General features: G+C 44.9%; 2 long non-coding RNA genes across 4 annotated transcripts in view; one reads left to right on the forward strand and one right to left on the reverse strand.

Annotated features, from left to right (window-relative positions):
- Positions 1 to 18,576, forward strand: part of LOC132825983 (uncharacterized) — a 45,426-nt gene extending 26,850 nt beyond the window's left edge. For both annotated transcript variants that reach the window (XR_009645834.1, XR_009645833.1), the window contains exons 5-6: positions 17,095 to 17,268; positions 18,491 to 18,576. This is a non-coding gene — a long non-coding RNA (uncharacterized LOC132825983). The remainder of the gene's footprint in view (positions 1 to 17,094; positions 17,269 to 18,490) is intronic.
- The window catches only part of LOC132825984 (uncharacterized), a 65,201-nt gene extending 39,309 nt beyond the window's left edge, over positions 1 to 25,892 (reverse strand). The window contains exons 1-5 of one of the 2 annotated variants that reach the window (XR_009645835.1): positions 25,585 to 25,892; positions 25,215 to 25,321; positions 18,688 to 18,793; positions 16,127 to 16,217; positions 6,012 to 6,116 (exon numbers count right to left, since the gene is read on the reverse strand). This is a non-coding gene — a long non-coding RNA (uncharacterized LOC132825984). Of the gene's footprint in view, positions 1 to 6,011; positions 6,117 to 16,126; positions 16,218 to 18,687; positions 18,794 to 25,214; positions 25,322 to 25,584 lie in introns of those variants that run through there. The other variant, XR_009645836.1, reaches the window with a different exon arrangement.
- Between the last annotated feature and the right edge of the window lie 236 nt (positions 25,893 to 26,128).

Below are 26,128 nucleotides of genomic sequence, written 5' to 3' on the forward strand. Positions count from 1 at the left end.
ATGAAGAGAATAGAATTGAACAGTTACTGGAAGAGGACGAATGGGAAGGTTTATGGGGTAAAGGTAGAAGAATAGCATTCGGTGAGGTGATCCTTTGGAGAGCTGATGAGGCAAACCACCTCATTTTGCGCAGTAATAATTCTGTGAACATTTCATTCTAAGCCCTCTGAGGAAATATCATTTCAGGGTTTGTAAGGAGGTCAGATTGAATGAGGGTGTCGGTGAACAAAAGTGAGACACAGACACAGAGGGGTTTTGGGATGGATTGAATCAAATGTTATCAATTTGCAGTGCCCACAACACTACAGCAGTTACAAACGGGAGTGATCAAGAGAGTGGAATTAGAGCAGCAAATACATCTTAAACATTGATACAACTAAAGGGGATGCTGGGTAACATACTGCAGTTAGTGCTGGTTTCATTCCAGATACACCAGCCAGGGAGCACATCCTTCCTGTATCTGTCCTATCGAGCTCTTGAAGAATTTTGTTCATTTCAAGTGTTTCATTTTAGATACTTCAGAGAAGACAGTTTCACGCTCTTCAATCTCTCCAGCCAGAGCGATGCTGTCATCAGAATTCCAGTCACTGGTGCATGTTACTGGCTGCTTCATGGACTGGAAATGGCAATTGAGAGTGTAAGGTTACTGTATAAAATATCTTCAGTTGTATTGCCAGATACATGAAAAAAGACACAACTTACAGGCATTGAGTGTCAGAGCACTTCCTGTTGTGAGGACACCCTGTTCAGATACAATTTATTGATAACTGTTAGAATTGACCTGCACTGGCTCCGTAGAAGTGGTGAGAACATTATAACTGTCATTGGAGCAGGGAACAAATTTCCCATGGGTTAAAACTTTCAAATGATAGAATAGGTGTGGGTTCTTCTGGTAAAGTGCGCAGTTATTCAAAATGTTCCTAATTTACTTTCGGAAACAGGTAAGAGAAAGGCACATTACGGAGGTCATTGCATTAGTCCCAATTTAGCAATTCAGGAGAACTGAAGGGAGAGCTGGTGTTGGGAGTTGTAGTAATGATAGGGAGAGAGAGAGTTCCCAGCTGGGAAACTCAGCTTTCACATCACATCAACTGCAGAGTCATCCAATTCCGCAGGTCCTGATCCTTATCGGTAATATGGAAAGGGAAAGCAGCATTCCCAACCCAGAGAAATCATTCCCATGTTTCGCATGTGGTCGAATATTTAACCGGTCATGTGATCTGGGAAGACACCATTATGACGGGACCAGGGCGAGGGTGTGCAAATATGGGGATTATGGGAAGGAATTTACCTCCCCCTCCCAGTGGGACACTCACCAACACAGTCACACTGCGAAGAGGCCACTCACCTGCCTCATGTATGGGAAAGGGTTTACTCGATCTTACAATCTGCTGAGGCACCAGAGATAGCACAGTGGGTTTAGACCCTACACCTGCTCAATGTGCGATAAAGGATTCATTCAAATCTCCCACCTGCAGAGACATCAGTGCATTGTCATCGGGGAGAGGTCTTTCACCTGCCCAGTGTGTGGGAAAGGATACACTTAGTGACCTGTTGAAACACCAGCGAGCTCACTATGCGGAAAGGCCATTCACTTGTTCCCAGTGTGGGGAGAGATTCACTCAAATGCACCACTTGCTGAGACCCCAGTGAGCCCACTCAGGGGAGAGGCCATTCAGATGGTCAATGTCGCTCTGGGCAATAAGTATCCACAAACAGCAATGTGATAATAAGCAATGATCATATGTTTTGATTTAAATTATGATCGTAGCACTGCTGCTTCACAGCACCACGTACTAGATTAGAGACCAGCCTTGGTCAATGTGGAGTTCCCACATTCTCCCCATGATAATATGGGTCCCCGCCAGGTGGTCCGCTTTCCTCCCATAGTCCAAAGATGTGCAGGTTAGGTGGACCAGTCGTGCTAAATTGTCCACAGTGTCCAGGATTGTGCAGACTAGGTGGACCAGCCATGGGAAATGCAGTATTACAGGGATGGAGTGCTCTGGCGTGATGTTCTTCAGATGGTCAGTGGGGTTTGATGGGCCAATGCTCTCCTTCCACACTGTCAGGATTCTATTCTATGATTGAGGATAAATGCTACACAGCAGGGTGTCCTTGGAGAAGGAGCATGTGGTGTGTATCAATGCCCTCGATGCCTTCAGATAGTGGTGGCCACCACAGGGGATACATTGCTTTATTTCCGCCGCTGCCCCCTCCCCCCCCCAACTCTACTTTGATTGAGTCCCTTCCCACTCTGTCACTTGTAATGGTTTGCTTTGCACGTCATGGGCCTTGTTTATAAATATTCAATTAGTTACACGGGTGGTTTACTGCGGGTGATTAACCAAAAGCAAAATGGCGTAATGATGATTTTGATGGTGGGAAGGTTGCTGTGATAACACTTCTGAGTAGGAGAAATAGGGGAAAAAGAACACTTCACAACACTCAGAACGAGAACTGAAAAGCAGTTAAATCACACCAAAGGTTCAGACAGGGTGGGAATATTTCCCTGGAGTTTGAGCAGCTGGAAAATAATGGTGTCCAGGAATAGACAGGAATTTGTTCTATAGGGCATTTGAAATTTTAAAAACTATTATATTCAGATAGTTTCATTTCTTTTACTTTTATTTTTTGTGGACTAAACTTTAACAAAATAAAAACAAATTTGCAAACCTTAAAATTTAAAATCGTTAAATAAAATCCATCAAACCATCCCTCATTGAAAACTGTTTTGGAAGTGCAATCTCCTGGAGAATCCCTGCCCACTTCTTCCTACCCGGGCTCCATGGTTATATACATACCTGGGAGATAGCAGCAGGAGGAGACCATTCAGCCTTTCAATCCTGCTCCACCATTCAATGGGAAACAGCTGACCATCCAGCTCAGTCTCCTGTTCCTGCTGTGCTCCAATCCCCTTTCATGGCTCTACCTTGAAGAACTATATCTAAGTCCTCCTTTGGTTTCACTGCCTTTTGTTCCAGTGACATTGCGGTGTTACTGTGTGGGTGTAGGCAGGGGTAATGTGATGGTGCTGCCTCCTGGAGGATGCACTCAGTGTCCCTCACCATCCTGCAGTAACATCAACTGGGGTTCAGAGATAGAAGCCATTTCCAGGATATGGGCATCACTGGCTCAGCCAGCATTTATTCCCCATCTCTAGTTACCCTTGAGAAGGTGGTAGTGAGCTGCTGTCTTGTACCATTCACAGTCCATTTGGTGCAGAAAGACCAACAATGCTGGGAGGGAGAGTGTGCAGGATTTTGGCCGAGTCATTCTCCATCTTTGGTTCTTCAAATGCTGGTTAACTTAATCAAAATCTGCACGAGTTTGAGATTTCAGTCTGCAAATCTTCACGATCTAGTACCCTGTATAAAGGAATATGTACAGGTTAGAAATTCAGAACAGACAATTCTAGTTTCTCTGGAGTATCTTTTTCCCCTTTCCTTCCCCCAAAGCTGTAACCCTCCAGCTCACTTACTCTCTCCCACCATTCTGACTCTGCTACCCCCTAACGTACACCCTCCCCATTCTCATGGAGTTACTGATAAACAGATCCATGTCACCACTTCCCGTCCCTGGTTAGACTCTGCACCCTTTCTGGGTTCACTTCCTTTCCCTTCAGTTGCTGCAAGTCAATAATGTAACAGCAGAATGAAAGAAAAGGAAACAGAAAGGGAGGTGTCAGATCCTGGACAGAAGAGGAACCTTCAGTCTGGGAGAATGGGTCAGATCCTTCTTTGTTTCCCATTGGTCGATGCCCAGTCTTATGACAAGTTGGGGATGGCCTTTGGCCCCACATGGGTGTAGTGACACTTTGACCCCCCGCCCCCCCAACCGATATGTTCCTCCTCCAGCCAATCACAGTGTGAAGTACTTTCCGCTAGTTACCCCAAAGCACATGCTCCAAAATCGGCCCACATTCTGTACATGTACAGTGCCAGGCTTCCACACAGACGTGTGGTCCCCACCTCAGGGATTGTGGGAGTTGTAGTCCCCATGAAGCCACTGGAGCCCTGTCTCTGGAAAGTGAATGAAAAGTGTGGGGTGGAAGGTGTTGGGTATAGGATCCCCATTCAGACAGACAGGACATATGGACTGTCACTGGGTTTTACTGAGACACCTGCTTCCACAAACTGATTTCTGATGCAAAGAACACAGATTCAGCCAATTGCGGGGCGGGGAGGTTAATAAGGGGGAGTAGATTTTAAGCAGAGGTGGCTCAGTGGCGAGCACCACTGCCTCACAGCGTCAGGGACCCGGGTTTGATTCCAGCCTTAGGTGACTGTGTGGAGTTTACACGTTCTCCCCATGTCTGCGTGGGTTTCCTCTGGGTGCTCCAGTTTCCTCCCACAGTCCAAATATGTGCAGGTTAGGTGGGTTGGCCAAACTAAATTGCCCACAGTGTCCATGTATGTGCCAGTTAAGCCATTAACCATGGGAAATGCATGGTCACAGGGAATGGGTGGGTCTGAATGGGATGCTCATCATAGGGCTGGTGTGGACTCGGTGGATGAATACCCTGTTTCTGCACAATGGGGATTCTATCCTATTCTCAGGAAGAAGAATGTGCTTATCTCAATGTGTTGTGAATCTGTGGAATTCCCTATTCAAAATGCGGTGGATGCCAGGACAATGAGCAGATTTAATGAAGAGATACAGATGTTGAATTTGCAATGAGATGAAGGGGGAGAGAGAGAAGGTGGGAAAATCCAGCTGAGACCGAGGGGAGCTCAATCATCATCGAAAGGCTACACCGCCTCTCCTGTGCCCAGTGCTCATCTTCTTACGGTAATAACAGGAAAGCTGAATCCAAAACTCACCACATTCACCCAAGGAGTTTTTCGGAAAATGTAGGATAATCTGGTGGATTAGTGTTCCAAACTTAGATAGTGAGGAAGCATGTAGGAGATAATGATTTTGCAATTTTAAACTGAGGGGAGATAGTGATTTATGATTTTAGACTGTGTCGTTCATTCACACTGTCCAGAATACTCTGTTGTGAATATCTATCCTGTACTTTATTACAAAGTTAAGGTCACTGATAATGATAACCAAAACACCCAGGTAACATCCCCTCACCTTGTAATCTGATAAAAGACTTGTGACAAGTAAGGATGAATTTAGAATACAGATGGAAAGCGGGAAGATTAAATCCAGTCCCAAAATCCTGTGCTTAAACAAAGGAGACTACAATAGGATGAGACAGGAGTTGGCTAATGTAAACTGGAAGCAAAGAGTTTACCATGGGGTAGTTGACAGCCAGTGGAGAAATATCAAAGCAATTTTTCAAAGTGCTTAGCAAAAGTTTATATCAGTGAAAAGAAAGGACTGGAGGAAAAGGAGTAATCTGCCATGAGTGGCTAAGGAAATAAGGGAGTCTATCAAATTGTAATAGAAGGCATATAAATTGGCAATGATCAGCGAGAAACTAGGAGATTAGAAAAACTTTAAAGATCAACAGAAAGCTAGATGGGACTGGGGATAAAAAGTGACGAGTAGCTAACCCGAGGGCCAGAATAGCATACTGCTAGAGGGGAACATGTGGCCTCTGTAATTATTGAAGTACTTAACTGAAGAAGTCTGTCATCATAGAAGTAGACCTGATAAAGTTAAAAATTACACCGTGCTCGGAAAGCTAGTGCTTCCAAAAAAACCTGCTGGACTATAATCTGGTGTTGTGAGATTTATAACTTTGTCCACCCCACTCCAACACCGTCTCCTCCACATCAGAATCCTGACAGACAATCCCACTGAAACTGAAGCGCCTGTCAGGTATGGAAATGAGCCACGGGGGGTGTGGGGGAGGGATGCGATGTTAAAACACAATGTGCTGAATTGAACTAGACCTTTTTAACTGCCGTTGCCATGGAGATAATCCTGATAAACAGCCTCCATTCAAAGCTACAAACTTTGGTAACATGGACTTGGCTGTGTCGCAGTAATTTTTTCCAGACACACTGACATTTGAAATCTTGTCCACGGACAGAATACACACCTTTCCTTCCAGATGAAAAGGCCAATGATATTCAGGTCGGCACGGATCCAGTAACCATCAGGTCTGAACATGAAGCTCAATTTGAATTTCTCATTCACAAATCCACCCTTTCAGTACCCTACAACAGAGAAAACAACTCACCACTGTTAATACAGGATGGAACTTTATAAGATAATGATAGTATTAAATTGTAGTTTCCTTGTTCCCCCCAAAGCTTTAAATCTCAGTCTCACAATTTCTCTCTCTTGTTAACTGAAGACCAAACCAATCTCCTCACTCCTTTCCTCCACACCCAGTTTTCACAATCTCTCTCCTCTCCTTGAATTCAGTTACCTAGCTCTTGTCTGCAGACTAAGAACCAAATCAATGATTCTGACTCAGAGCCTCCCGCGTGTTGGTGAATCCTCCCGCCAGGTCCTCGGATTTCCTTCCTACTCGGAATCACATTGGAGAAAAATCAATCTGGAACCTCCCATTTATATTCCCCACCTCCACCCTCTGAAGAGAACCATCCTGCACACTGGCAAAATCATATCTGGTTGAACTGAAATGAAGCAAGTTAGAACTCTAATTGCAGGCCCATCCTTGTCCCTTTCCATAACATTGCTGAATTTTCATAAAATGTGTTCGGTTAACTTGCTGCAAAATCCTCCCCCAGTGAATTAGATTACCTCAGAGTACAAGGCATCTGGATCACATGGGCAAATGGGCTGAGGAGTTCAATTTAGAAAAACATGCGAGGTGCTGCATTTTGGAAAAGCAAACCTTAGCAGGACGCGTACAGTTAATAGTAAGTGCCTGGGGAGTGCGGCTAAACAAAGAGACCTTGTTATGCAGCTTCATAGTTCCTTGAAAGTAAAGTCGCAGGTAGATAAGATAGTGAAGGTGGCAGTTGGTCTGCTTGCCTTTATAGGTCAGAGTGTTTAGTATAGGGGTTGGGAGGTCATAATGTGGCTGTACAGGACATTGATTAGGCAACTTTTGGAATATTCCATGCAATTCTGGTCTTCCGATCAGAAGAATGTTCTCAAACTTGAAATAGGTCAGAAAGGTATTACAAGGATGTTGCCAGGAGTTTTACCTGGAGTGTCGGAAACTGAGGGGTGACCTTAGAATACTTAGAATACTACATTCAATTCTCGTCTCCCTGATTTCAGAAAGATGTTACGACAATAAACTCAACCTCAATAACAAGGTCCTGGGAAATTTTGACGAATAAACAGACCGTGCAGTGTGGGTTGATAGATCCTTGAAAGTGGGGTTGAAGGTAGACAGGTCGGTGAAGGTGGTGTTTGTAATGCTAGCTGTTATTGGGCAGTACATTGAGGATAGGAGTTGGGAGATCATGTTTCGGTTGTACAGTTTATTGGCTCGGCCACTTTTGGAATTTCCATACTGCTTTCAATTCCAGTCTCCCTGCTATAGGATGGATATTGGGAAACTTGAAAGAATTCAGAAAAGATTTACAAGGGTCTTGCCAGGATTGGAACATTAGAACCATAGGGAGAGGCTGAATAGGCTGAGGCTATTTTCCCTGGATCACTGGACGCTTGAGGTGGCATTGTAGAATTTTATTAAATTATGAGGAGCAACGATAGGGTGACTAGTCATGGTTTCTTTTTTACCCCAGGGTATGGGAATCTAAAAGTAGACAGCATAGGTTTAACATGAGAGGGGAAAGACTTCAAGGGGATTTGGAGGCTTTGGAGAGGGTGAAAACAGGTTTACCAGGATGTTGTCTGGATTGGGAGAGGCTGGAAAAACTTTTGTCTTTGGCAAGTCAGTAGCTGCGGGGTAACCCGAGAGGCACAGACAGAGTGAATAATGTGAATCTTTTTTCCAAGGTGGAAGTGACAAATTCTAGAGCCACACATTTAAGAGGAGAGGGGGCAGTTTAAAGGAAATGAAAATCAAAACAACTGCAGATGCTGTAAACCAGGAAGAGAAACAGAAGTTTCTGAAACAGCTCAGCAGGTCCAGCAGCATCTGTGAAGAGAAATTAGAGTTAACGTATCTGAGGAAGGGGGACCAGTCCCGAAACATTAACTCATTTTTCTTCACAGATGCTGCATGACCTGTTGGGCATTTCCAACAATATCTGTGCAGGTTTAAAGGGAGTTATGTCAGGCAAGTTTCTTTAGCAGAAGGTGGTAGTTGACTAGAATGTACTCTCCTGGGAGATGGTAAAAGCAGAAACAATCACAATGTTTTTGAGGCATTTGGGCAGACACAAGCAGGCATGGGGTGGCAGGGATATGGATCATGTACAGGCAGATGGAATTAGTTTGGAATGGCATCATGATCCACACAGACACGGTGGGTGATTATTCTGGTGCTGTAACTGTTACGTTTTCCAAAGGGAAGAATGTCTTTTGAAGAAGTAACAAAGGATTGATGAGGGCAGAGCGGTGGACATGATCTACGTGGACTTCAGTAAGGTGTTCCGCAAGGCTCCTCATGGGAGACTGGTTAGCAAGGTTAGATCTCATGGAATACAGAGGAAACCAGCCATGTGGATACAGAACTGACTCAAAGGTAGAAGACAGAGTGGTGGAGGGCTGCTTTGCAGACTTGAGCCCTGTGACCAGTGGAGTGTCACAACGATCGTTGTTTGATCCACTACTTTTCGTCATTTATATAAATGACTGGAATGCTAACATAGGAGGTATGGTTAGTAAGTTTGCAGATCACACCAACATTGGAGGTGTAATAGACAGTGAAAAAGATTACCTCAGAGTACAATGGGAACTTGATCAGATGGGCGAATGGGCTGAGGAGTGGCAGATGGAGTTTAATTTAGAAAAATGTGAGGTGCTGCAGTAGGGACTTATCCACTTAATGATAAGGTCCTCGGGAGCATTGCTGAACAAAGACACCATGGAGTGCAGATTCATAGCTTCTTGAAAGTGGAGTCGCAGGTAGATAGAATAGTGAAGGCAGCATTTGGTATGATTTCCTTTATTGGTCAAAGCATTGAGTACAGGAGTTAGGAGATCATATTGCGGCTGCACGGGACATTGCTTAGGCCACTGTTGGAATAATCCATACAATTCTGGTTGCCTTCCTATCAAAACAATATTGTGAAACTTGAAAGGGGTCAGAAAAGAATTTCAAGGATGTTGCCAGGACTGGAGGATTTGAGCTACCGGGAGAAGTTGAATAGGCTGTGTTCCCTGGAGCGTCAGAGGCTTGCAAAATCGAGGTTTGCAAAATCATGAGAGGCATGGATAGGGGAAATACACAAGTTCAGATGGTTGGCATAGTCTCATGGGTCGAATGGCCTGCTTCCACACTGTAGGGATTTGGTCACTGAGTATAGGAATTAGCTACAGTTGTGACTGTACTGGGCATTGGTGAGGCCAGCTTTAGAATACTACATTCAATTCTAATCTCCCTGATTTTGGAAAAAAATGTTACAACAATAGGACTCAACCTCATAATGACAAGTTCCTGGGAAGTGTACCAGAACAAAAGCACTGTGCAGAATGGGTTGATAATTCCTTGAAAGTGGGGTCGAAGGTAGACAGGTCGGTGAAGGTGGTGTTTGGTATGCTAGCTGTTATTGGGCAGTGCATTGAGTATAGGAGTTGGGAGATCATGGTTCGGTTGGACAGTATATTAGCTCGGCCACTTTTGGAATCCCCAGACTGCTTTCCATTCTGGTCTCCCTGCTACAGGAAAGATGTTGGGAAACCTGAACAAGTTGATCAAAGATTTACAAGGGTGTTCCCAGTATTGGAACATTTGAACCATAGGGAGGGGCTGAGACTATTTTCCCTGGAGCAGGAGATGCAGTGGGATGGCTTTATACAACTTTATATAGTTGTGAGGAGCAACAACATGGTGACTAGTCAGTTTCTTTATTCCCAGGATAGGGGAGTCCAAAAGCAGAGGGCATAGGTTTAAAGTGAGAGGGGAAAGACTTCAAGGGGACCGTAGGGACAACTTGCTTGCTACATGCATAAATGAGCTGGTTGGCATGGACGATTAGGACAGAGGGTTTGTTTCCATTCTGTACATCTCTGTGACTCTGTTTTACAAAACTTGAGGAGAGTTTCAGAAAATATCTGCAAGGCTATTGTTAGGACTGTGGAGTTAAAGGGAAAGGCTGAATAAGCTGGGGCTTTTTCCCCAGAGCGTCAGAGACTGACGGGTTACCTTACGGAGAAGCACAGACAGGGTGAATAGCCAAGGTCTTTGTTTCCACCCAGTGTCGGGGAGTTCAAAACTACAGGGCGTTGGGTTTTAGGTGAGAGGGGAAATGTTTCAAATGGACCTGAGGGCCAAACGGTTCACTCAGAGGTTGGTGAGCGTATGGAATGAGATGCTATAGGAATGATGAACGCAGGTCAAATTAAATTTAAAAGGTGTCTGGAGGGGTACATGAATAGAAAGTGTTCATGTGTGATATAGGCCAACTCTCCCAAATGGAGCTGGATCAGATTAGGATATCTGGCCGACATGGACGAGTTAGACTGAAGGGCCTGTTTCCGTGCTGGATGACTCTCTGACTCGAAGTGCCTCAGCAAAATGGTGGAAATCCACAATAAAAACAAAAAGTGCTGGAGATCCTCAGCGGGTCAGGCAGCATCTGAAATGGTGACAGATGCAGGAAACATTGCAGCCTGGAAGTAGTGTTGAGATGATCACACCAAGCACTACAATATCGATTACACGCTGAGTGCCAGAACGTGGGACCAGAATAAATAGGTGCTGGATGACCAGCATGAATACAATGGGGATGGAAAGCAGACGTTCTGGGTCAGGACTATTCATCAGGACTGACAAAGAGCCCCGACCCAAAACATCAACTTTCCTGCTCCTCTGATACTGCCTGACCTGCTGCACTTCCCCAGGTCCACATTGTATAGACTCTGACTTCCAGCAATGCCCACATCTTATCCATCCTGGTCATTGTGTTCAGGTCAGGCAGCATCAGTAGTGCTTGGTGTGATCATCTCAACACTTCTTCAAGTGCACTATCTACCTGCACCTCTACTTTCGAGGAATTATGAATGTGCACTGCAAGGTCTCTTTGTTCAGCAACACTCCCCAGGACCTGACCATTATGTGTATCAGGCCTGCTAAGCTTTGCTTTTCCAAAATGCAGCACCTCACATTTATCTAAATTAAACTCCATCTGCCACTCCTCAGCCCATTTGCCCATCTGATCAATATCCCATTGTAATCCGAGGTAACATACTACATTGTCTGCTATGCATTCAATTTTAGTTTCAAATGCTAACTTACTAACTATATCTCATATGTTCACATCCAAATCATTGATATAAATGACAAAAAGCAGGGGCCCAGCACCGATCCTTGTGGCACTACACTGATCACAGGCCTCCAGTCCAAAAAACAATCTACCTCCACCACCCTCTATCTTCTAACTTTGAGCCAGTTCTGTATCCAAATGGCTAGTTCTCCCGGTATTCTGTGAGATCTCATCTTGCTAACCAGTCTCCCATGGGGAACCTTACCAAACGCCTTACTGAAGTCCATAGAGATCACATCTACCACTCTGCCCTCATCAATCCTCTTTGTTAATTCTTCAAAAACAGCTCAATCAAGTACGAGACACATGATTTCCCACACACAAAGCCATGCCGACTATCCCTAATCATAGAACATAGACAAGTACAGCACAGAACAGGCCCTTACGTCCACGATGTTATACCGAGATTTAATCCTAATGTAAAACATAGTAACTTAACCTACGCACCCCTCAACTCACTGCTATCTATGTGCATGTCTTGTCCCCAATGACTTCGCTTCCACCACCACCACTGGTAACGCATTCCAAGCATTCACAACTCTGTGTAAAAAACCTACTTCGGACGCGTCCTTTATACCTTCCTCCTAATATCTTCATAGTATGACTTCTCAAACAAGTTAATCCTGCCCTGGGGAAAAGTCTCTGTACACCTCTCAGGTCTCCTCTCTTCCTCTTTTTCTCCAGAGAGAAAAGTTCCAGCTTATTCAAACTTTCTTCAGACAGGGAGCCCTCCAGTCCAGGAAGCATGCTAGTAAACCTTGTTTGCACCCTCTCCAAAGCCTCTGTACATTTCCTATAGTATTGAGACCAGGACTGGACACAAAATTCCAAGTGTGGTCTCACCTGGGACTTGTAGAGCTGTAGCAAAACCTCACGGCTCTTAAACTCTATCCCCCTGTTAATGAAAGCCAAAAAAAATTTGCTTTGTTAACAACCCTATCCACTTGGTTGGCAACTTTGAGGGATTTATGTACTTGCACACCCAGATCCCTCTGTTCCTCCACACTGCCAAGAATCCTGTCTTTAATCCTATACTCAGCATTCAAGTTCCCATTTATCCAGCCATTTCTCAGCCCAGCTCTGCATCCTGTCTATGTTACGCTGCAGCCTGCAGTAGCCCTCTATATTATCGACGACACTTCCAATCTTTGTGTCATCGGCAAATTTACTAAGCTAACCATCAACCTCCTCATCCAAGTCATTTATAAATCCTACAGAGACCCAAGAACAGAGCTCTGCGGGACCCCACTCAACACTGTCCTCCAGACAGAATACTTTCCATCTACAACCACTCTCTGCCTTCTGTCAGCCAGCCAATTCTGAATCCGGATAGCCAAATCTCCCTGTGTCCCATACTTCCTGACTTTATGGATGAGCCTACCATGGGGAACCCTAACAAATGCCTTGCTGAAATCCATTTATAACACATCCACTGCTCTGCAGTCGTCGACCTGTCTTGACACCTCCTCAAAGAACTCAATAATCACACTATGCTTTGACAAACTGTCATAAATTCTATCCCTCAGAATTATTTCCACAACTTTGCTGACAACAGATGTAAGACTGACTGGTCTGTAATTGCCACCAATTTCCCTATTTCCCTTCTTGAAAAGAGGAACAACATTTGCCTCCTTCAAATTCTCCGGTACGACTCCGGTAAGCCAGCGGCTTAGCAACCTCCTTTCTCGCTTCCTGGAGCAGCCGAGGATAAATCTGGTCTGGCCATGGGGACTTATCAATCTTAATGTTTTCCAAAATTTCCAGCACAATTTCATCAATCTTGATCTGTCCTTGCTTTTCTAAATACATGTAAATCCTGGCCCTCAGGGTTCCCTCCAACAACTTGTCTAGCACCGACGTCAGGGTCACGCGTCTGTAGTTCCCGGGCTTGTCCAAACCGCCTTCCTTAAACAGTAGCACCACATTAACCAACCCCAGTCTCCTGGCTCCTCAGCTGTGACTATCAATAATACAAAAATCTCAGCAAGGGGCCAGCAATCACTTCCCTAGCTTCCTACAGAATTTTAGGGTACACCTGATCAGATCCTGGGGATTTATCCACCTTTATGCGTTTCAAGGTATCCAGTACCACCTTCTGTGTAATATGGACATTTTTCAAGATGTCACCATCTATTTCCGACATTCCATAACTCCCATGTCCTTCTCCACAGTAAACAATGATGCCAAATACTCGTTTCGTCTCTCTCCCTCCAACCCCATCCTTAACCCTATTCGCCAAAGCTGTATCCTGTCCCCTTTTTGCCCTCCTGATTTCCCTCTTCAGTATACTCCTACTGCCTTTATACTCGAAGGATGTTTTGGATTGGAATAAATGCAAAATATTACATCTTGATTTTAAAAAAAGGCAGGATTTACACTCATTAAAAGTCAGGCCATGAGAAGTGATATAGAACAAAGAGACCTCGGTGTTCAGATTTTTGAAGTATGTGTCACATGTAGACAGGTTTGTTAAAAAGGTGTTTAGCACATTTATCTTCATTGCTCAGACCTCAGAGTATAGGAGTTGGGACGGGATGTTGAGGTTGTACAGGATGTTGGGGAGGCCTCTTCTGGAATACTGTGCCCAGTTCTGGTTGTACTGTCATGGGAAGGATATTATTAAACTGGAGCGGGTTCAGAAGAGTTTTACCAATAGGTTAATGGGAATGGATGGTTTGAATTTTAAGCAGAGTCTGGATAGGCTGGGACTTCTTTCACTGGAGCGTAGGAGGCTGAGGGGTGACCTTATTAGAGATTTATAAAATCCTGAAGACTATCAGTAATGTGAACAACAGGTGCCCTTTCCAGGAGGGGTTGCGATTCAAGACTGGGTACATACATTTTAAAGTGAGAGGAGGAAAGCTTTAAAACGACGTTTGGGATTTTATTTTTTGTTTTTGCATAGAGAGTGGTTCACGTGTGGAATATACTTGCAGAGGATGTGGAAGCTGTGAATACAATTACAATTTCAGGGTGGCACAGTGGCTCAATGGCTAGCAGGGCTGCCTCACAGCACCAGGGACACAGGTTCAATTCTTGCATTGGGTGGCTGTCCATGTGGAGTTTGGATATTCCTCCCCATGTCAGCGTGTGTTCCTCCAGGTGCTCCCGTTTCTTCCCACAAACCACAGATATACAGGGTAGGTGAACTGGCCGTGCTAAATTGCCCATAGTGTTCAGGGATGATTAGGTTTAGTGAATTAGTCAGGGGTAAATGTAGAGTAAAAAGGATAGGAGAATGGGATTCTAAGAGGACAAAACATTTGGACCCGTATATCGATAGGGAATGCTAGGATAGATTTGGACCAAGTGGAGGCAGATGCGATTAGTTCAGTTCAAAATTATGGTCAACACAGACTGGTTGGACCACAGGGTCTGTGTCAGTGCTGTATAACTTTATGACTCTAACGCTCACTACCTCTGTAAATTCCTGTGTGCTCGGAACTCTCCCTGTCAATGCCACCTCATCCAGCCTTACAACTCTTCCATATCTCAATAATTCCTCTCCAGCCTCAAAACCCAAAAATTTCTATCATAAATATCTATCTCTGTAACATCCTCCATCCTCAGAATACTTTCCAACTTTCATGTCCTCCAGCTTCATTATCCTCCCTATCTCTAATCCCCTCCCCTCTCTCAAAACTTTGCGATATGTGCCTTTCTTTATTTCCAGCCTCCAGGACGCCCAATTTTTATTTCTCACTTGATGATGGCCCTTTCTGATTCCTGAGCTGAGCTTCTGAATTTCATCTTAAAACTCTCCGTCTCACTTACCTCCCAAAAACATCGACCAACCATGTGTCATCTATTCTAGTATCACCTTTTCTGACCTGATGTCCAATGGAGCCTGTCATATTCCTATAATAAACATCTCAGCGGTATATAGAACAGAAAAAGTCTCTGGTGATCCATCTGTGAGAAAGAAAACTACCACCGAACTATCCTGATCTATTTTCCAGTACTTGTGGAAAAGTCGCATCTATCATGTCATCGCAAGTGCACACTAAATACATCTCAAATGTTTTCGGGATTTGTGTCTCCCACCCTTACAGACAGTGAGGTTTAGTGCAACTGTTGTTCTATGATGACATCACCCACAGGAACACAGAGCAGCTGGGTCTGTGCAAACCAGAGATCGCCCACACATTGGGAAGGATGGCAGGGTCCCTGAGAGGGGGCACAGGAGATTTACCAGGATGGTACAAGGAATGGGGGATTTTAGTTGCAGGGACATGGGTGTTAATGGTACAGATCAAGAATATCCATCTACAATAGATGGACTCTCCTTTCTAACCTCTCCCCTTGCCTGGGCTGGGTAACCTTCAGGTTAAACCCACCACCAGTCATTTCTCCCTAATGAGAGAGCAGCCCTATGGTCTGGGAGGACAATGCTGCCTTTCCCTTTTACACAGTAATGGCACTGTACCCCGGGGATGGGGAGAGGGAATGCTGAAGGTGGGGGATGGGACACCACTCAGGCACAGTGCTTTGTCCTGGAGGATGTTCACTTTCTTTAATATTGTTGGGGGCTGCACTGATGCAGGCAAGTGGAGAATGTTCCAACACAATCCTGATGTGTACCTTATAGAGAGCAAACAGACATTGGGGAATCAGGGGTTTGGGGAAACTGAGATTGTTCTCCTTGTAGCAGAGGAAATTGTGGCTGCACTGTGACAGAGGGGTTTACAGAAATTATACATTAGAATAATCAACCTTACACTCATCAGCTCATCATAAACTGTTGACAAGACATATATGAAAGACTTGGGGGAGATCTATTGACAGGATGGTTTGATTCAAAGGAGAACTTTTATGCATCAAATAGGAATGAGCTGGAACACAATACTCACAACTAAATGCAAATATCCAGGTCCTGATGAATTGAGTAATTCTGTCAGAGTTTGGTGTTACAATGACTGAGGTTACCATCTGAATGTCCACCTGTAATACAAGTTTATAAAATCCGTCACTGTCAGATCAGGTTAGAAACTCACACCATCCCCTCCTCCTGGCCCAGGATGACTGGACACATTACCCCTTGTGGAGGTCAGCAGTCAGTTCAGGGGGAAATCTACGTGGGTTTCTATCAGTTTCCATCTTGGGACTTCATGTGACTAAACAGGGCAGATCTTTGACACATGGGAGAGAATTTTCCAAGTGTTAGTGAGATGTGGAGAGCAGGATTTGCTGCTTCTTCTTTCCTTCTGTGCTGCCGCTGTGCCTCATCAATAAGACATGGGGGGGGGGGGGGGGTGAAAGGCTCATGCAGCTTCAGGGGCAAGTTGTCACCATTCTGACCAAATAGGCAGTAAGCTCCTCCCAGTCATTCCATAGAGTATCCCTTAAAAGACAGGAACTCTGCATGCTTCCCACTGCCCAGTGTTCCCAGGAAAAGTTTAGAAGAATGATGGGGAAAATCTCCTAGGAAAGGCATAACAGTAAAGTTCCAAAAGGATTATAAACAGTTTACACAGAGGGATCCATTGGAGAAGTGGGCAACAAGTTGGCAAATGGAGTATCACTTGGGAAAATGTGAAGTTGTTCATTTTGGAGGAGATAATAAAAAGAACAGAGGACTATTTAATTGGTGGAAACTGTAGAAAGCTGCACCACAAAGGGACCAAGAGGTAAATGTGCAGGAAACAAAGCAAGCTAGCACAAAGTTACACCAGGTCATCAGGAAGGGGAATGGAATATTGCTCCTGATTTCAAGGGATTTGCAGTATAAGAGTTTGAAGTATATACCTGAGAGCAACTTTATACAGTGCGAGTGAGACCACATCTGGAGTAATGAGAAGTTTTGCTCCCTTTATTTCAGGGAATACATCACTTCATCGGAGGCATTCAGAGAAGATTGACTGGGATGATCCTTGGTTTGAAGGGATTCTCTTTTAAGAAAAGGCTGAAGAAGTCCGGACTCTACTCACTCGATTTGGGAAGAATGAGAAGTGAACTCTTTCAAACATATCGGCTTCCTCAGGGGTTTGACAAGGTAAAGACTGACAGGATGTGTCCCAGCATGAGGGAACCTAGAATCAGACTCTGGGTCAGTCGCAGAATCAAGGGTTCTGTTTTAGTTTTGTCAACTTTAATGCAACACCAACACGGGTAAGGGGTTTCAGTAGCAATGGAGCTGGGGCGAGGGGGAGACAAGCAACATTTTACAGATTGGAATTCCTGGTGCTGTGATTGTGTAGATGTCTGATCAGAAGGTCACCTTGGCGTCAGAATAGGAGAGCAATATTGTGAAGAGTGTAGCTCTGCCTCAGTTCCCAGTGAGAGAGAGGGGCTCAGCAGTGAGGGAAAGGAATTTGTAACATCAACTGAAGGCAATGGGTTGAACCATTGCAATGTTTCATTGGAGGAAATTGCAGCTAATCGAGTAGTGGGAGCATGGTTAGCAGTTTGATAACAGAATAACAGTGGAGTAATGGAGAGGGATGATGGGGAGGTAGAGCTGGACATTGTCAGTGTACATGTGAAACCTAACAGTGCTTTTGGACGATGTCACTTCCTGGCAGTATGTAGGTGAGAAACTGGAGGGACCAAGGATAGATCCTTGAGGGACACCGAATACAAGGACTTCAGAAAGGAAAGGGAGAGTGGAGATGGAGAAGGATTTTCCAACAACCTTGAAGTAAAATATTAGTTGGTAGCAGAATGTGTGAGCAGGACATAACCAGAAAAGACAGACAGAACAAGGAACAATATCTGTGAATCGGTGAGGGGGAGTGATGATGATGATGATGAGGAGGAGCCTGACTCTACATTCTATTTCTCCATTCGTGAGATCACCCAACCCCACCCTAGTCTCAGCTCATTTACTGAAATACTTGCTCCATCCCTGTGTTATCTCCAGACTCCATTATCCAAACACACTCCTGGCCAGCCTCCCACATTCAACTTACATATAATATCAAGAATATCTAAAACTCTATTGCCCAAGTGCTCGCTTGTTCTATAAGTTGTTGATCCAACAAAAGGCTCCCGTTTACAAGCAACTTAAAATTCTCACTCGATGTAATTCCTGGCTGTGAACATCCCTGTCTCCCTGCACCACACAACCTGTGAGACCTCAACAACTCATTTTCTGTCAGACTCCCAACGATGTGTTTATTCATTGCTTCACCGGATTGGCTGTTTCTACTGTTGTCAAGGCAACACGGTCTGGAATTCCTATCCTAATCCTTTCATATCTGTTTTTCTCCTTTAAGGTATCCCCGAAAACCTGCTTATTTGGCAATTCGTTTGATCACCTGACCTAATATACCCATCTGTTGCCTAATGTCAGAAATCATCAATAGTATTTCGTGAAATTATAAAAATGATAAAAATACAAACTGTTGTTGATTTGCACATACATTTTCAACTTTTCTCTGTCGCTGAGTGAATAATCTGTAACATCTCTTACCCAACCACATTGTGGGAGCACCTTCACCACACAAACTGCAGCTGTACAGGAAGTCAAACATCACCCTCTCCCCAGGCAATGGGGCTTTGGCATTAATCACTGGGATCTGTGGAGGGAGAAACACACAGTTGATATTTCAGGGAATGAAAATGTTGCAGAATTTGATGGTCAGAAATGGAAGGAAAATGCACTCTTTTGTTGTAAAAAGGAATGATTCACTGGCAAAGTGATTGTGGAAAATTCAGTCCGTTTAGAGAGCAGCACGTTGTCAGGGGTTGGGCAGCAGAGGAAAATTAACTTACAAAAGGTCTGTGAAAGTAACAGTAAAACACTGAACAACCCAAACACCCTGTTTCCCAACACTTTAACTCCCCTTCCCGCTCCACCAAGGACATGCAGGTCCTGGGCCACCTCCACCGCCAAATCCCAGGCATCTGATGCCTGGAGAAGAACGCCTCATCTTCTGTGTTCGGATCCTCCAACCACATGGGATCAATGTGGATTTCACCAGTTTCCTCATTTCCACTCCCCCCACCTTATCCCAGATCCAGCCTTCCAACTCGGCACCACCTTCTTGTCCATCTTCCTTCCCACCGATTGGCTGCTGCTTGACCTGCTGTGCTTTTCCAGCATCACACTCTGACATTGAAAACACCCTGACTCTGACACTCTGTAAAACCTGCCCTATCACTCCCTGCCAGGCAAAGCTGTGCATGTGTCCCCCTGCAGCTTGCCCCTCACAAAGTTGGCTGCCACACTCATGTCCCATGAATCACTGCCCCCAATAAAGATGGCGGCGCTCACTCGCACCATTCACCATTTGAAGCATTTTCCCGTTTGCCACAAACACGGTCCTGGGATTTTCAAATTTGTGTTTTCCGATGTGCACTAAGTTCTGTAAAACGTCTCAGCACGTTCCATTAAAATTTCCTTCTCTTCCTGGTCAATATGCCTTTCCTTTCCCCTGCCCTGCACCTTCACACATTCCCAATGCCTTGGTCACAACACACACTGTGCTGCCAGTGAAGCTGATCACGTGGTTGCTTATAGCCACGCCCCTCATTCACTCCGATTGGTTGGAGGACCGACAGGCACTGCCTGGTCTTCCAGTCCCATCCCCATCTTCTTATAAGAGGTATAAGAGTGAGGGTTCATTCCTGTTTCTCCTGATGTCAGACATTAACAACAACTACCTGCATTTTATGGAGCCTTTCACACTGACAATTCTCCTAAAGTGTTTCACGAATGCTGGAAACATTGATTAAAGAGAACAACTTTAAGATACATATTTAAGGAGGACAGAGGGGTTAGGAAAGATATTCAAGAGTTTTTTTAAAGATTAGATTACTTACAGTGTGGAAACAGGCCCTTTGGCCCAACAAGCCCACACCAACCCTCTAATGAGCAACCCACCCAGACCCAATCCCCTACATCTAACACTACGGGCAATTTAGCATGGCCAATTCACCTAATCTGCACACTTTTGGACTGTGGGAGGAAACCGGAGCACCCGGATGAAACCCACACAGACACGGGGAGAATGTGCAAACTCCACACAGACAGTTGCCTGAAGTGGGAATTGAACGCGGGTCTCTGGCGCTGTGATATAACAGTGCTAACCACTGTGCCGCCCATCTGCAGCTCCAATCGTGGAGTGATGTATGTGGGGAACAGCTTACAACGGAGACAGTTAGTGGTTAACCATAGCTTAACAACCCCATGTCCTAGCCCCCTACCCCACACACTAGGCCTTGTTCTCACAGCCTGTCATTACACACTACCTATGGTTTGCCACTAATAGTCTCCATTAACAGCTAGTCACCCTCCCCCAGCCAGATCGTTATCCACTCCTTTATCCAACCGTTCTTCTCGCTCTATCCCTACCTATCCTTTACTCCTTACATCCTCCCCAAACCCTACCTTCTGCATATAAACCAACATTTGTTCTCACAGTAACATCAGCTGTGAGGATGGGACACCGGATCTGAAACGTTAACTCTGATTTCTCGTCACAGATGCTGCCAGACCTGCTGAGCTTCTCCAGAACCTCCTGGTTGTTGTTTCTGATTTACAGCATCTGCAGTTCTTTTGGTTTTAATTTACCGGGAGTTTGTAATTCAGGTCCGACAGCCTCTGTCCCAGTCCCTGCTGTCTCTCCCACCCCCACCCAGTGACACTGCACCTGCACAGCTCATGGACAGGTGTCGTCTTGCTGGCCACACCCCTCATTCACTCCCATTGGCTGCAGGACCACACAGACTCTCCTCCCATTGGTCTGGAGCTGCCGTCAATCAAGCCATCCCCCATTGTGAGGTGAGTGGTGGGCTCCTCGCTCTCTCTGCCTTGGGATGAGCTTCATACTTCACAGTGAATGGGGCAGTATCACAGAGCACAGGGGCTGGGGGCTATTCAGCCCATTGAGGCTGTGTGCTCTCCCTCTGGAGATGCTGCAAATCCGTCCCAACTCCCCTCGCATTTACCCACAGCCTCCCAATCTTTCCGTAAAAGTAAAATTGCAAATCTGTTTGAGAACACCTGCTGAATCTGTGTCCACCCGCTGTTCAGACTGTTCCAGATGCTCAGAATGTACTCAGTAAAATATAGGTCACATATTCACATTATTTTCCATTTAACTTAAAGTAGTTACTAATATTGTGACATTGTTAACAATTCCCCTCTCTCTGCAAATTAAAATATCCTAGAAACAAATCTCCCCCTGGTCGAAATCACTGCTTAACCTTCTCAGATCCAAGAATTATCTGTGCTGAGATGTACAGCTCAGAAACAATGGACCAATTCGCCCATGCCAACTAGGAATCCTAAACTAACGGAGTCCCACTTGCCAGCTATTGGTCTGAATTCCTCAAAACCCTTCCTAATCACGTACACAATCGGATGCCTTTTAAATGTTGTAATTGTATCAGTCTCCACTACTTCATCTGGCAGCTCATTCCATTCACACACCACACTCAGCTTGAAAACGTTGCCCCTTTGATCCCTTTTAAATCTTTGCCCTCTCAACTTAAACCCACGTGGTCTTGTTTTGGACTCACCTAACCTGGGGAAAAAAAAGACCCCAGCTGTTCACCATATCCACGCCCCTCGTGATTTTATAAATCTCCCAAACGTCACCTCTCAGTCTTTGATTCTCAAGGGAATTTAACCCCAGCCTATTTAGCCTCTCCGTGTAGCCCAAATCCTCCAACTGTAGCAAATCTTTGTAAATCTTGTCTGAACCATTTCAAGTTTCACAACATCCTTCTCAGAACAGGAACATTCGAACTGAAAACGGAATTCCTGAAATGGCTTTATCATAGAACAAAGAACATAGAAAAATACAGCGCAGTACAGGCCCTTTGGCCCTCGATGTTGCGCCGACCCAAGCCCACCTAACCTACACGAGCCCACTATCCTCCATTTGCCTATCCAATGCCCGTTTAAATGCCCATAAAAAGGGAGAGTCCACCACTGCTACTGGCAGGGCATTCCATGAACTCACGACTCGCTGAGTAAAGAATCTACCCCTAACATCTGTCCTATACCTACCTCCCCTTAATTTAAAGCTATGCCCCCTCGTAATAGCTGACTCCATACGTGGAAAAAGGTTCTCATTGTCAAATGTCCTATCCAGCCACAATATGACGTCCCAGCTTCTGTATTCAATGCATTGACCAATAAATATAAGCAAACCAAACACCACCTTCACTACCTGCCGACCTGCGACTCTACATTCAAGGAACAATGTACCTCTTTTTTCAGCAACACTCCCCAGGAACTTACCATTAAATACATTAAGTCCTGTCCTGATTTGCCTTACCAAAATGCAGCAGCTCACATTTGTCTAAATTGAACTCCATCTGCCATTCCTCACTCGAATGGCCCATCTGATCAAGATCCTGTTGTATTCTAAACTAACCTTCTTCACTGTCCACTACACCTACAATTTTGTATTTTCTGTAAACCTACCTCATATATTCACATCCAAGTCATTTATTTAAGGACCCAATATCCATTCCTGCAGCACACTGCTTTTCAGAGACTTCCAGTCCACAAAGCAACCCTTCATCACCACCCACTGTCTCCTACCTTCAAGCCTGTTTTGTATCCAAATAGATAGTTCTCCCTGCATTCCATGTTATCTAACCTTGCTAACCAGTCTGCTCTGTGGAACCTTGTTCAATGCCCATATAGACAATGTCCACAGTCTGTCTTCATCAATCTTCCTAGCACTTCTTCAAAAAAAAACTCAATCAGGTTAGAGCGACAATTTCCCACGCACAAAGCCATGCTGACTCTCTAATCATTCCTTGTCTTTCCAAATACATGTAAATCCTGTCCCTCAGAATCCCTTCCAACAACTTGCCTGCCACTGACTTCAGGCTCACTGTTCTCGTGTTCCTTGGCCTTTTGTTACCACCTTTTTTAAAAAAAAGAATGGCACCCGTCTTCCAGCACCTCACCTGTCACGGACGATAATACCAATATGTCAGGGAGGGGCCCAGCAATCACTTCCCGAGCTTCCCACAAATTTCTGGAATACACCTGATCAGGTCCCAAGGCTTTATCCACCTTGATGCAATTTAAGACATCCTGAAACTCCTCCTCTGTAACAGACACTTTTCAAGTTATCACTATTCATTTCTCCAAACTCTCTAGCTTCCACATCCTTCTCCAGTGAAAAAAAGACATGGAATATTAGAGGTGCGAGGTAGGAGCGAAGGACTTCTGGGAAGGTGAGTCTAACTCAGTAGCTGAGAGAGTAGCTCAGACTGAGCTGTCTCAGTCCTCAAGGACATAACTGTTCAAATGGGGTTTGCAGCAGGTGGTGAGGGAACAAGATACTACATCTTATCGTTATGAATCTACCAGCTGCAAATGCATCTGTCCATGACAGTATCGGTAAGAGCGACCATCCCACAGTCCTTTTGGAGACAAAGCCTCGCCATAAAGTTGAGAAAACCTCCCTTGTGCTGAGTGCTACTATCACCGTGCTAAATGGGACAGATGTAGGAACTCAAACTGGATCTCTCTGAGGCACTGTGGGATAACAACAGCAGCAGAACTGTACTCCAGCACAATCTGTAATCTCATGGTTTGTACATCGCGCACTCACCCATCACAATGGACAGGAAAGGAGGGCATGCCTTGAGCAGCACCAGGCATACCTAAAAATGAAGTGCCAACCTGGTGAAGCTACCAAGCAGGACTATCTGCATATCAAACAGCATCAGCAGCAAGCAACAGAGCTAAGTGATCCCACAACCAATGGAGTGGATCAGGGCTCTGCAGTTCTGCCACACCCAGTTGTGAATGGTAATGGACAATTAAACAACTAGTTGCAGGAAGCACTACAGATATCCCCACCCTTACTGATGGAGGGGTTTCACACATCCATGCAAAAGATAAGATGACAGCATTCTCCATCAGTTCCTAACATCACAGATGTGAGCTTTAAGCCAGTTCGATTTAGTTTGAATAATATCAACAAAATGGTTAAGTAGTGTAAAGGCTTTGGGTCCTGCTAACATTCTGGCAATAATACTGATAGCTTGTGCTCCAGAACTTGCCACCCACCAAGCCACGTACCGCTCCAGCACTGGAATCTACCAACAATGTGGAACATTGCCCAGGGATGTTCAAATAAAAACACAGGGCAAATCCAATCCAGGCAATTTCCCTCCATCAGTCCAACTCGATCAGCAGTAAAGTGATGGAAGTAGTCATTAGCAGGACGACCAAGCAGCAGCTGCTCAGCAACAGCCAGCTGAGTGACACTCATTTTAGGCTCCACCAGGGCCACTCAGCTCCCGATTGTATTACCGCCCTGATTCACAACCTGACAACCAGCTGAATCCCAGAGGTGAGGTGAGGGTGACAGCCCAGTCCCACTCCAACACCACTATTTCTAGCTGATTCTACCCTTGTCTCAGCTCATATACTGAAACTCTCATCCATCGTGTGTTATCTCCAGACTTAATTATCCAAACACACTCCTAGCCAGCCTCCCAAATTCAACCTCTCTGTAATCTCAAGAAAAATTGAAAACTGTCACCCATGTGCTCACTTCTCCCAAAACATGTTGATCCATCAAAAGGCTCCTATTCATAAGCAACAACAATTTAGAAAACTCACTCTTCATATAATTCCTGGCTGTGATCATCCCTAGCTCCCTTCACCACACATCCTTTGAGACCTCGACAACCCATTTTCTTCGAGACTCCCAATGATTTGTTAATTCATTACTTCAATTGTTTGGCTGATTCTACAGTTGCTAAAGCAACATGGTCTGGAATTTGCAGACAAAACCTCACAGGTCTGCTTTCCACTTTTAAGACATCCCTCAAAACCTACTTTTTGGCAATGCTTTTGGTCACCTGACCAAATATCTCCATCTCTGGCCTCATATCTAAAGTCCTCAATAATATTTTTGTGAAAGCATGATAATAAAACTACAAACTGTTCTTGATTTGGACATTATCTTCAAATCATCACTGTTGCTGTAATGAATAATCTGTAATGTCTCTTACCCAACCACATTGTGGGAGCACCTTCACCACACAAACTGCAGCTGTACAAGAAAGTCAAACATCACCCTCTCCCCAGGCAACAGGGCTTTGGCATTAATCACTGGGATCTGTGGAAGGAGAAACACAGTTGATGTTTCAGGGAGTGCAAAATGAATTACAGGGAATGAAAATGGTGCAGAACTTGATAGTCAGAAATGGAAGGAAAATACACTTGCTTATTGGAAAAAAGAATTCTTGACTGTCAAAAATATTCAAGATAAAAGTAATCTGATAATAGAGCAGCACATGGTCAGGGACTGGGCCACAGTGAAAAACTCATTTACAAAGGGTCTATAAAAGTAATAATACAGTATAAACAGACCAAACATACCCCCATGGTTGGAGACTGAGGAAGCTGGACATTGACAAAGTGGTCCTGAGGGAGCCCAGAGGTGAATCAGAGCAGGATTGGCTGCTGTCATCACAATGACTCTGTACCAGAGAGAGGCTGCACATGCGCCTGGCTGCACCTTGCCCCCTACAAAGATGGCGGCTCCGCACGTGTCCAGTGAATCGTTGTCCCGAATAAAGATGGCGGCGCTCACTCAGGCCTGCAGCCGCTGAGGCAATTCCCCATTTACTGCAAACACGGGACTGGGACGTTCAAATTTGTGTTTTCCGACATGCACAATTTGTTTGTAAAACCTCTCCGCTCATAGCAACACAGTTTTTGTCCCGTTTCCCTGTTTATTTCTTTCCTTACCGTATCCTTTCTCCATAACTTCCCGAGCATTCATTACAGCGACTCTGAGTCAGGCGCGAGGGTGATCACATGGTTTACGTTAGCTCCGCCCTTCATTCACTGTGATTGGTTGGAGGACTAACCTCCCGCTAGGTCCTCCAGCTCCGCCCACCGTCCTTTCATTGGTCCGGTG

This window comes from Hemiscyllium ocellatum, chromosome 21 (genome assembly GCF_020745735.1).
Source record: "Hemiscyllium ocellatum isolate sHemOce1 chromosome 21, sHemOce1.pat.X.cur, whole genome shotgun sequence".
NCBI classification, from domain to species: Eukaryota; Metazoa; Chordata; class Chondrichthyes; order Orectolobiformes; family Hemiscylliidae; genus Hemiscyllium; species Hemiscyllium ocellatum.